Here is a 13,061-nt window from a genome sequence, read left to right as displayed (position 1 = left end):
CATCGTTGGGAGTGTTCGGTGCACTGTGTGTTCAGACACACTTGTACTTTGCCCAGCATTAAAGTCTGATGTTTGTTCCGCCACAGTTCGCTGCCTGTCCTGTTTTACCAGTCTGCTCAGCCTACGACGTCCGACATCAGTAAGAAGGTGGAGGGCGCCCAATGATGTTTGATAGTACTTCTTTACCTGTAAAAATTTTAACGGCCCGGTAAGTTTGTGTAGGGTAATTAACAAACACAGAGCAGTACACACCACACGTTTAGGGAAACTTTGATAAATAAAGCATTTCTACAGTCCATACAGGATATTTTAGTGCTTAAGAATGGTACTCTGATTTGAGAAGAGTTTCTTTAAGTTAACTGTCATGAAATAACAGACCAACTTTTCAGTCCGGAGTGACCATAACTTCAAACCGATTTTCTCTAACGCGGCTAAGTCGTGCTTTAATCATGAGAGAGCAGGACATGTGTTTTCTTACATCATACTCCCTCAACATCTTAAAGACAATTTCATTAATCAGAAAGCTGTCTGGCATAAAGTCCTAAACATGGAATGGTCTATAAACAGACTCTCCATCAAAAAGGCTAATTCTGTTACTTATAGGATTGAGTTGGTTGAATATAAGAAAATTCCTCTCACCAGAGAAGTGAAGTGCCTTCAGCAGAATCTTCGTTTGAGGTTAAGTTTCTACAAAACAGTCGTCAAGTTCTCGCACCGAAAACTGAGTCCAGTATTCTTTAAGTTCGCACTCAGTTGAATGCAGTCAGACTGCGGTTAAAAAAAAAAAAAAAAAAAAAAGTATTTGAACCTCGTAAACAAGGGCCCTCCTTGCTCATGTTTCAAATAAGGCTCTTACTCTAAAATTCCTACGACTTCCTCCATTACTATAGAAACCAGGTATTGCTAGCAATCTTAAATAAACGTGGAAATGTCAATATCCATAAACAGACACTGTCTCCCGTGAATATGTTAGATGTTCCCTGCTAAGAAACAGGGTGAATTGATTTAAATCACGATTTAAATCAAGATTTAAATCACTTGATTGTTTTTTTAAAAAATTCGTTGATTTAAATCGAATTACGAAATAAATTAATTTAAAGTGAAAATAAGTAAAATCCCGTTTCTGTTCTGTTATTTCGATTATGAAAGTTAATAATCATAATACAATGAGACTCAAATGTACAGTATAGTTTGAAAACAAGTGTCATGCAGAGGATGATTAGGGAAAATCCCGTTTTGAACAGGTAACGGAGCAATCCTGCTTTATTCTTTTCGTAACATTGGGTTTGGGTTTTAAAATCGTTAACTATTCCAACGGGGAAATCACCACCGACATTTAAAACGAAAAATCTTTTTTGTGCGTATCTGTTTGTTTGTTCCCAGATACTAGGACGTATTTAGAGGGGTCCTATCCCCTCTCCAAGTTTTTTTTTTTTTTGTTAATTTTATAACTTTAAGCGAAATTTATGTATTTCATGCCGCAAGCTAGTTCTAAGTTTTTAAAAATAGGTTCCTGCCAAATATCAGTAGCTATTGAGAAAGAAAGTGTCATTTTGATAAATGTTGCTGTACTTTTTCCTTAATGCTTAACCTTTTAAATTATATCACCTAGTTTTAGGTGATAGGGTAGAATCTTCATTATTCGATTAAAAAAGTACCAATAAGGCTTTTTACTTCGTTTTCTTTAAGACTGGAGGCATTTTAGAACAGGTTACATATGCTTTCACGCCTTTCTGCGTTGAGACATAGTGTGTGATATCATAAATTTAAAAAGATATTTTTTGTTATGCGTATTATTATTATTATTTGGCGGGTTACATTCTGCATTCAGGAGGCTGAAATTTTGGACATTCGTTCAGTCCACCCCTTAATAATTTTAAGATATTTTCAGACCTCTGCGTGGAAACAGCGAGGTCCAGAGGGCAAAATGTTTTTTTAAAAAAGGATATTTTTAACAAAAATAGCTTTTTTCGTGATTTTCACGCCTTAGATGGAGACATACGAATGGTACCGTTTGAAAGGCTGTTCCATTCTGAAGAAAATGATGTACATACTATGCTCCTTAGGATAAATAGGGATGTCTCAGGAAACTGTTGCCTGAGATCCTGTTTTATACGGAAATCTGGAGTATTTGGGGAATATTGTTTTTCGCGGGCTTACTTTTGCACCTACAAGATTGAAATTTTGCACATTTATTCAGTGCACTCCTCAGTATTTTTCAGATTTCTTTTAGATCACTGCCTTAAAACAGGGGGAGGGATCCACAGAGGTAAAAATTTAAAAAAAAAGGATATTTCTAACAGAAAATTCCTTTTTTCGTGATTTACCCGCCCAGGATACATGATGGAGACATGTGAAGGATACCGTTTGAAAATTTGTTTTATTCTGAAGAGAATAATGCACAAATCATGATCCTAGGATAAATAGGGATGTCTGAGGAAATTTTTATATTACATCTGGGTCATCTGGGGCATTGTGGGAATGTTCTTAGCTCATTGTTAAATAGTTTCCTCACCCTTACTAATCAAGATAGAAGCTTGAAATTTTGTACACACATTTAGTACACCCCTTAGTATTTCCCAGTTGATTTTGAGATCTGTGCATTAACAGAGGAGAGTCCAGAGGGATCAAAAATTTTTTTAAAATAAAAAAATCCGATTACTCTCAAAATTTTCCGCTTCAGGGACATGATAGGGAAATGTGAATGTTACCGTTTGAAAAACTTTTCTATTCTAAAGAGAGTTATGTATGTACCATGATCCTAGGATAAATAGGGATGATGCTGTAGCTGCTTGACTGTAAGTCTATAATTTACCTTTAAAAAGAGCCATAATTTAAAAGGGTTAAAAAACATTGTTTGGGATTGATATAGGTTAACGATTAGGGATAATTCAAAATTCAACCCCAATACTTCCACTTAAATGGCGTGATTAGCATTTAATACTAATTCCTAATGCTTTTTCTTCAGTTCGCGACTTGTATTATACGATTAGAAAGATTTGATTTAAATCAAAAAAATCGATTTAAATCAAAAAATCAACAAAAATTATTTTTTTAAAAAAATCATGATTTCCCCCACCCTGCTAAGAAATAACATAAGAGTAATCTGTTTCTCTATCTGGGGATTGATTTACCTGGCCTTAACAAGAAACAAATCGAACTGACTCAAAATAGTTCTTAATTCCAGTCATACACTCAGAAATAACTTATTTCAACAGATATACTGCCTGCTTCAAAGCTTGTCATAGAGAATACTGCTCCAACTTGAGACTATATATCTTATATATAACAGAGAATCCATCTTTCTCGAAGCAAAACCTTTAAGTCCGGGTTGCTACACTTGAGACAATCAATGATGCCAAACACGCGCCTGAATTACGATAGATTTTTCTAAATTATGCCAGATTTTTTACTTATCTTTCCACACTAATTTTAAAGACCAGTCACCACTTACTTTCATTAAGAGGAGCTAACTGTATTCATGTACTTGTATTAAAGAACTAACATGACTCTTACACAAACGATAAAAATGAATTAGTAAATTTCACATCATATGTATACATTCAATTTTAGTTTAAAGATATTTGAATGTGACTTAAATTTATATTTGTAAGTTTTTAGTTTATATCCGTATCAAACACCCAGTTTATGATGGATCTACTGCATAAAGTAGGATCCCAAAAAAGGTCATTGGAATTTGTACCATTCTTCAGTCGAACCAGGAACTGAAACATAAAGAGTGTCATTTTCTTTTTAAAGATACTTTATTAAGCTGAGTATTGTGAAAATTTATGTTAGTACCTAGGTAGAACTACTAACATTATACAAGCGCAATTCCACAACTTTATGTACACATTGCCAAATATTGAACCCTCTTGTGTCCATATTGTTAGCGTACGGGTCTTTGTTGCGGAAGACCCAGGTTTGATTTCCGGTGGGAACTCCTGTGGTTCTGATCCCACATTAATTTGTAAGTTCACGTCTCATATGGCCTCGATGCTAAAACGTATACTAAACTCTAATCGAATACTAAATACAAGTATTTAAAGAAAAATGATGACGCACCAAGATGACGTAAATTTGGCTATCAAATCCATCTTGTGTTTTCAGTTATTTTCCAATAGTATTTTTTTCTAGACATCCTTTCAGAAGACAGTGATGCAAATTTCGTAACTGCGAATTCCTGTCCGAAGTCATGAAATTTTCCGATTAGACGCAAAATTTCCCACCCAATAAGATAGATACCGTAAATTTACAATATCTAGCAATAAATAAGTTTGAAAAATATCGCTTTAGAGTTGCTATGACGTATAGTTGAATTCATTCTCGGTGTATGTAAGGCATTATATATAATTATGCATGATAAGATCACAAACAAAATTTAAAAATATTAGGTGCACTTTCTTTTAACAAACATTATATTTTCTTTTATGGTGTGGAAGGGGATATTAAGTTCGGCAAGAAGGAAAAAAAATATATTGGCCTTAACACGATTCTTGTGTTGCTGTGCACCACATGTTCCTTGCCACAGAAAAGATGCAGTACATTATGCAATTCCTTTACATTAGCTTGATGTTTCAAGTCTTTTGTGTGTTTCTAAAGTTCACTTTTACCACAAAAGAGCTCAATGTTAACAGGTCTTACATAGATTTGGTTCGATTCTCAACACGGACTGCAACTACACGTTAAATTGTAGATCCGAAAGCCACCCTTTGTTAAACCTCGCTTATTTTCGCTCATCTTAATAATATATATATAAGTTCACCGAGAAGCAAATGTTGCATTTCTCCTTTTCATCCTAGCACGAAACAAAACTAAACACAGCTGTAACATGAAGGAGCTACTTCGAAAAGAAGTAAGCTATATTTATGTGGAAAACAACTTCATAGAGATGTGCACCAAATGATAGAAGTATGAAGTATTGTTGCCACGCGGTACCACGCGGAAAACTTGGTCTATTATAATTTTTGCCTCCCTCTGTTCGCTCTTTCGTATCATGTGTATCGGATGGTTTTGATATTTCATCTGATCATTAAAACATAGCAATGATGCCTGTGTGCGGGGAAAATACCCAAAAGCACCAGATAACTGTCTTTCCATTTGTTTTGGAAACAACAAACCCATTTCACGTGTGCGAGAGAAAATGAGCAGAACGAGATCAGGTGTTTAGTCACGGTCAGTTCGCAGCAGGAGTCCATGGTTAAACATTTGCCTCGCTATCTTTTCATATTGATGTGAAAACATACTCGCAAAACCTTACAAACACAAAAGACTGACTGCACTTCAAAGAAAATTTTAAGACACACATAGTAGAGTCGGTTCACTGTATTCGAATAAGGGAAGGGTTGAAAGGGTGAATTTATATTTTATAGGGAAGTAACATTGTAAGTAACATAAACAATACATACCACTTCCGACACTGTACTGAAGCATTTCTTTCAGCGGTATATCACTAGATCTATCCTGACCCTCATCCCACCTCAAGTTGTAAAGTAAAAAGGGACAGAAATATCCAAGGAATAACTGTGCACTTGAGTTTCAGTTCACAATAATAAAACTAGTGGGCAAGTAAACAGTCTTTTGTAAGCTAAAGAAAACGGTGATGTTGAGAATGAATGAAATGGTGGAATGAAGTAAGTGGAAGGGAACTAAAGTCCACACACACGGTGTTTCTATGCCACAAAGCCCACTTGGTACCAGCTGGGATCGAATCCGAGTCTTCACACACCAAGGTTGAATGCTGTGCCACTGAGTTACAGCGGCCCCGGGGCTAGATCGAGTCGCCTTTGCCTTTATAGTTTCTTAGTATTTAAAGTAATGAATGTTACGATTATGAAATAGATTTTCCTTAATGAGCTGCATAAAAACAAAAGCCTTCGAAATGCAGTAAACAATTAGTGCGATTTGATTGTGTACTTAATAGTTTCTGTAAATTTAAAATTGATTACAAAATCAACCCGTAATTTTATTAGGTGAATATAAAATATACTCCCAGCACCAAACAAAACTATTTGGAATTGTCATGAAAAGAAAGAAGGAAAAAGCAAATAGCGTTGTAGAAAGATTAGTAAGTAAGTGAAATACGTTTCGGACGTGAATTTCGGAAAATAAAAATTACTAAGCCCATTTCTCCTTCAGCAGTGCGCAGAATCAATGTCTAGCGAATGAACACCTCCATGGTAACAGAGAGAAATCGGTGTTAAATCAATAACAAAAAAAAAAAAAAAAGATAAATAAATTCATATTAAAAGTTATATCAGTGTGTAAATACGGAGACGCGCCAAAGCTCGAAAACTTAATACACTATTACTCCTATGTATCAAGCAATCGTTCAGCTGTCGTTTAAGAGGATGGAAATCCCAGGCTCCTGAACAACTATGTTACTAGAGTAAAGTAAGGAGTGTATTTATCTTACAGTGAACTGCTTTGATGCCAAGTGGCCTAACTCCAAAATTGAAATTTTCCAGGAGTGAAAGTTGAAGTTCAATATCTCATGGACAATCCAAGTTTCTTTAATGTTGGGAGTCAAAACCGTAACTACTGTATGTAGTTTATTGTTTTATGATTTAGTATTTACAAAAATCCTTTTAAAAAATACCTATCTATAGAAGTGAAAGGTACACCTTGTCTCAAAAAGGTTGAGCGCATTCTTTATTGGTGTTTTGAGGCAAAAATTTTCTAAGTCCAGCTTCGGGTATCTTCGGGAAAAAGTAAGCCAGGTTCGAACCTCCAAGCCAGCCTTTGCAATCGTGAAAAAGTTTGCAGATGTGTTTCTCTTCTTTTAAATATAATAAGACTTGTTACCAAGTGTTTAAAAAAGCAACATTGATTGAAATACTTAATGATACAATATTTCGAAACCTTTTTTTTTTTTTTTGTTTAATGTTAGCAAATGCTTGTTTGTCATTTAGCTCTCCATACGTAATGGAACATTTAAATACGTTAAGGAATCTTTCCATATGTAAAAGAATGCTCAAAGTTAAGAAATAGAACATAATTATCGCCTGAGTACTAAAATAAAAGTCAAAGTAGAACAGAAACGGCGTTTGTAATGGATATGAATGTCATAATTACCTTGAGATCCGTTATACCTTGCTAGAAGGTTGTGTTAGCTCATTGGTAAGCTGTCGGATTTCGAATCATAAGGTTGAGGGTTCGAATCCCGTCTAGGCTAATCCTTTTTTTTAAATTATATTTTCCGCAATGCATGAAAAATTATATAAAATAATTACATTAGAATACATAAGTTGTGTATATATAACATAATCATTGCAGAACATAGTAATTATTATGTTTAAAATATAACATCTGAGATAATTTTCACAGTAGGTCGGTATTATATATGAGGATGTAAATACAAGTTAGGAAAATCATTTAATAGCAATAAATAAGTTATGTAGTGTATTTATTTGCATCTATTTGTCATACAGATGTAACTTCTCAATATTCTCATTACAGCATGTCGTTTACATTCGTGAAATACAATATATTCCTAGGGATATAGAAAGTGTATAAACAGAGTATCCAAAGTCGTATCCTGCTTCAAGACACATAACTTTTCCCGATCCCCTTAACGTCACGGGAAGAAACACAAATTCTCTTTAGAACGGAATGTCGTTGCTTAGAGTCTCATTCGAATACGTTGAATATGCTTTTGTATATTCATCTCTCTCTCTCTCTCTCTCTCTCTCTCTCTCTCTCTTTCGCTTTGTTTATGTGTGTGTGTGTTGCGGAATATCCCAAGTTGAATACAATATTTGCTAAGTATATGAGCATCATTGTCATCGAATACCAGAAATTGAAAATCGTGTTTCTTCAGATTGGGTTTGCGTGTTCATGTTAGCTCACTGGTAGAGTACGGACTTGCCAATAAAGAGGTCTTGAGTTCAAAGCCTACAGCTAATTATCATTCTTTTGTTGGTAGGATTGCACAGAAATCGGATACAAGGAGTGGTTTACTTCTAGAAATATTTTCAGAAGCGTTTAGGTAGCCCTGAAAAGGGCTGTTTTCGGGAGTTAAGGCGGGGACATTAATATTGTGTCCAAGACCCTTCTGAATTTATTACACGCTCCATTCTTCTGGGCATGGAATCTATTTCATGGGTGACAAATCTATCTCCTTCCCCTACCTCCAGCCATGCTTCGGAAACAAGATGCCACAGGTCATCCTGAGTTCTTGGTGGATCTGCCTCAGGCCAACTTTCCCTTAGAGTACGCTTCACTTCTGCCCACATATTTTCCATGAGATTGAGGTCTGCTCCACGAGCGGCCAGTCGATTAAATCAATCTCAGGGTGCCCTGCGAACCATTCCTGAATCACACGGGAAGTATGTATTGGCGACTGGTATTGCTGGAACTGAATTACACCATCAGGCTGAAATACTCGTACAGATAGAACCATGATATTACTGATAATGTCTAAGTACTGAGCATTGTCCAGATGTCCTTCAATTCTATGAAGCTGTCCTACTCCGCGACTGGAAATCCAACCCCAACATAAAATAGATACATGGCCACTGCGATTGCAAGCAGCCACATATCCATGGTCATATCGGGTGCCTCTCGGACGATACACAAAACGGCGTCCCTCCTTTGATGTTGTGAATATGGATTCATCTGAGAAAACTACGTTTTCCCAATTGAGACCCACATTCGCCTGTGCAAACGCGAGACGGTAAATTTTGTGGTCGTCTGAGAGTTTTTCCTTCACGGCAGCAACACGGCCACGTAACCCAGCATGACGAAGCCTTCGCAGAGCTGTATGCTTATTACCAGGAAAGAGAGAAACTTCCCTTAGCTGTCTAGACGTCCTTAGTGGGTCTAACCGGGCTTCGTTTACTAATCTCGCATCTTGGGCTTCGGTTGACACATGCGGACGACCAGGAGATCGTAAATTATCAGTCTGACCTGTAGCACCATATTTCCGAATCTATCGCCTTCCTGTAGAGGCCGGGACACCTACTCGCCTGCTAGCTGCAGTTGCAGAATAACCTTCCAACTCCCATAAAGTAATTACTGCTGTACGTCTATCCATGAGCTCCTTCGTGGCTAAGTGGTTAGCGTCCGCGCCTTTGACGTGGGAGGTCCGGGTTCGATTCCCGGCGGGAGCTCATGTGGTTCGGATTCCACGTTAATCAGTAGGTCCACGTCTCATATAGCCTCGCTGCTGAAAGGGACGCTAAACTAAAATCAACTCAACTCAACGTCTATCCATAGTTACCAATGTTCTGAGCTGTGAGAAGGAAGCAATAGGTAAAAGCTAGTACCTAACGTGTGATTGGTTACTTGCACGACACACCTATTGTGGGGAACAGCGTTGCCAGATCTAGCATAATGATGCTAGATCTAGCATAATTTGCATGTCTCTAGCATCTAGCATCTTGCTTTTAGCATCCTGCCCAAATCTAGCACAATTTCAGCAAGTTTATCAAAAAGCCGTAAAACCTGGAGATGAGAAAGAAGTTGGTCGTGGGAAGAAAAAGAACGGCAGAAATGTATCCTCTTCCATTGATTCATACAGTCGGTAAACCATACAGGCAGTCTTATTTTTCGAAGTAAGTTCGAAACGTCTTTGGGCTTTTTTGTGGCTCCACCCAGGGTTTTCTAATCCTTTAACTCCGACGCATGGGCGGAGCTATGGGGGCCATTCTCCCCCCAACTTTTTGACAACTTCACCATCTTTATTTCTGACTTCATGATCATATTTATTCCTGAAATGACAGCTCCGAGACCGACCACAAATCTGCCCCCCCCCAGCAGACGATTCCCAACTCCGCTTATGCTGCGAAGTAATTTTCTTTCAAAATATGTAAACAAAAACTTTGCATTCATTTATACGACATATACGCCATTGAATCTGGCAACGACTGCATTAATTTAGTTGAGTTAAAATTTTGGTGCGTGAAGTATTGAGTTCTATCCATGCATTCTTGCTCTCTGTGTATTTTAAGTTACGTTATCGTATCTCAACTTCGTTTTTTTAAACTCCTGAATTAGTAATTATGAGGATCTAGCATAATTTGACCGAATCTAGCATAAGTTCGATCAGGTTTTGGAATAATTCCGACCTGTGAGTCTGGCAACGCTGGTGGAGAACGACTTGGTCAACGACTCGCGAAAGAAATCTGAAAATGGTGCGCCGTAATAATAATATTAAAAACAGTTTTTATAAAGGAATATTAATACATACGAAAAGCTGTTTAAAGAATGAATTGTTATACTGACTTTACACGTATAAAAACATATACCATATACCAAACAGATTGAGCGATATGATGATAGCTGTTTTGAGACAAACACTTTCGAAGTCCAACTTCGGGTATCTTCGGAAAACAGTAAACTAAAGCTGCTGGTTCGAACCTCCAAAGCCAACCTTAGTAATCGGGAAACGATGTACAGATATGTTTTTCCTTCTGTTAAATATAATAAGACATGTTGAAATGGTATTAAGTGTAGAAAAAAGTAACATTGAAATACTTAATGATACAATATTTCGAGACTATGTATTCACACTCTCGTTTCGTCATTGTGATTTCCATACGGAAAAGAGCATTTACGTATGAGCTCAGTTATATTTCAGAAGCAGCTTCCGAAATGCGGTCATATTAGCTCAGTGGTACACCACCGAGCGCTTAAATCGTGAGTTCGATACCCGTTCAGGTGAAATTCTTTTATGATATTCTACTTTCCTCAATGCATGAAAATTATGTAAAATAGTTACATTACAATTCATCAGTTGTATATATCAGTTGAATATATATATTCATATCATCAGTTGTATATATCAGTTGAATATATATATTCATATCATTTCACGACATAAGTAATTCTTATCTTTAAAATATAACATCTGAGGTATTGACAGAACGTCGGTGTGTTATGTGTGAATATTGAATACAAATTTAAAAAATCGTGTAATAGCAATAAATAAGTTATGTAATGTATTTATTTGCAGCTACTTTCATCGCAGATAACTTCTCAATATTCGCATTACAGCATTTGGATAGAGCATATCGAAAATCGGATCGTGGTCCAAGACAAAAAACTAGCTAGCCCCAAACTGTCACGCAAGAAATTCGCGAATCGCAAAAGTAAAGTGAAGGGATTGAGAGCGGCAATTCCTTAATCGCTCTCTCTCAACTCTCTCTTATCTGCATTTATACACATAAAAGTGTATGTATGTATGTTCCAACATAACTCATGTATGCCTAGAGCAGGGTTTCTCAACCTGGGAGTCGCGGCCCCTAGGGGATCGCGAAGATAGGCGGAAGAGATAAATATAGTTAGAATCTAATACCAGAAATTATTTTTAAATATTATTTTTAATTTTGTTCTGATAAGCATACTTTTATTTTTTATACACACTGTAAAGAACAATAAAAAATAAGTCTACTGAACATTTTCAAAGGGTGTAGAATTCGTGTTACTATTCGGTTCAAAGTCTCTTGTCGTCGCGAATTCTGTCGAGAAATTTGAAGCTTAAAATATACAAAACGATAATCATGCCTGTTGTTCTGTATGGTTGCGAAACATGGTCGCTTACTCTGAGGGAAGAACATAGACTGAAAGTATTTGAGAACAAGATCCTTAGACGAATATTCGGACCCAAGAGGAACGGGAATGGGGAATGGCGGAAACTTCATAACGAGGAACTACATAATTTATACGGTTTACCCAACATTGTTAGGGTCGTCAAGTCTAGAAGGCTTAGGTGGGCAGGTCATGTAGCTAGAATGGAAGAAAGTAGAAACGCTTTCAAAATCTTGACTGGAAGACCAATCGGAAAACGACCATTAGGAAGACCTAGGCGCAGATGGGAGGACTATATTAAGATGGATCTCGCTGAGATAAGAATACAAAGTAGAAACTGGATCCAATTGGCTAAGGATAGAAGTCAGTGTAGAGCTTTTGTGAACGCGGCATTGAACCTCCGGGTTCCATAGGCCATAGAGTTAGTTAGTTAGTAGAGTTGTTTAAAAATGAATTTAAATCAAAGAGGTATGATATAAAACTAATGAGAACTGTATATAGAAATACTAGAAAAATACACATGCAACAAAACCTGCACATTGAAATACAATTAAAATTAAAACCTAATGAGATACCTAAGCATGGTGTAATTTCACTAGTGCAGCAATGTCCGGTTCAATCTTCATGACGAACATTATCAAACCATTTTCAACTGATAAGCGATTTCTTATCTTTGTTTTAATGTTTACCATAAAAAAAAAAACAAACTTTCGCACAAGTACGATATAGCAAATGGAATTATTACTTTTAAAGCAGCAATCCCCAGACCAGGATATTCTTCTCTCCTCATCAGGCAGAACTTGTCCAAGTCTTCGTTACAAAAAACCAGTTGCAAAGACTTGTCGCATGATCATTCTATTATTTGGTCAAGAAGTTGTGGGCTTAGATCGGATACGTTAATGGCCTCTTCAATGAAGGAGTTTAACATCCATCTTGAACCAGCACCTTCGTCGTTGGGAATATATATATTACAGTTACTGTATCCACTGTCAGTGCCGGGCGCCGAAAAAAGGGGCCATACATTTCGGAGGAAGTGTGTTACTCATGTTAGGAAAGTACATGTGCACATGTGTAAAATAGAAGGAAAAACGTAATAAAATGTGCTCAAAATTAAGGAAAGGTAGTGTTTATTTTGAAAATGTTATTGAGCTTCGTGCCAACCATGGTGGCGCTTCGTAGCTAGTCTGTCGACGTCACTCATATATACGGTGACATCGTACTATACTCTCGCCCCGGGCACTGATTTTCCATGGTACTGTTCACTATAAACAAAAAAATGGATTCTACTATTATAGAAATAGGTATGTTACAAATCTCACACAAGCTTATTATAAAACAAATTATAAAAGGGTCGCTGGCAAGAGCGTGTGATAAAAGGGGATCGTGATAGGAATTAGATTGAGAACCACTGGTCTAGAGTAATTTTAACCACATTTCTTATAGTTTCAAAAAGATTGCTGTCGGGTTACCTATGGTGAATGGGAGGGGGATACATATAAAAGATTGCTAGAAAATGATCGATATAAGATTCA

Source organism: Thermobia domestica, chromosome 7, assembly GCF_964235325.1.
Source record: "Thermobia domestica chromosome 7, izTheDome1.hap1.1, whole genome shotgun sequence".
Taxonomy (NCBI): domain Eukaryota; kingdom Metazoa; phylum Arthropoda; class Insecta; order Zygentoma; family Lepismatidae; genus Thermobia; species Thermobia domestica.
This window is presented reverse-complemented; position numbering follows the sequence as displayed.